The sequence below is a fragment of the Prosopis cineraria genome, unplaced genomic scaffold (assembly GCF_029017545.1).
Source record: "Prosopis cineraria cultivar Desert tree isolate PC_DT_omini unplaced genomic scaffold, ASM2901754v1 PC13, whole genome shotgun sequence".
Lineage (NCBI taxonomy): Eukaryota > Viridiplantae > Streptophyta > Magnoliopsida > Fabales > Fabaceae > Prosopis > Prosopis cineraria.
The window spans coordinates 34,681,134-34,681,415 of record NW_026555344.1 but is presented as its reverse complement, the minus strand read 5'-3'; positions in this window follow the sequence as shown (position 1 = coordinate 34,681,415).

The following is a 282-nucleotide window of genomic DNA, read 5'->3' as shown; positions in this document are numbered from 1 at the left end:
TATGTTTGGATACATATGGATTTGGATTTTAGCCAAATTTATGTTTGGATAATTAAAAATATAGAGATTTGAATTTGACCCAAATCGAAATTTAAGTTCTACCTCAATCTCTTTATCATTTAAAATCTTTTCTAAATTTCTCTTATTTCAAATCTTAACTCAATCTCTTTTATAATTTGATCCAAATCCACGAAGGCTTGATTGGCCTGCTAACAATAATTGGACCAAAACCACCAAAGTTGACAGAACCAAGTTGTTATTGTTGACGAAACCAGACCACTA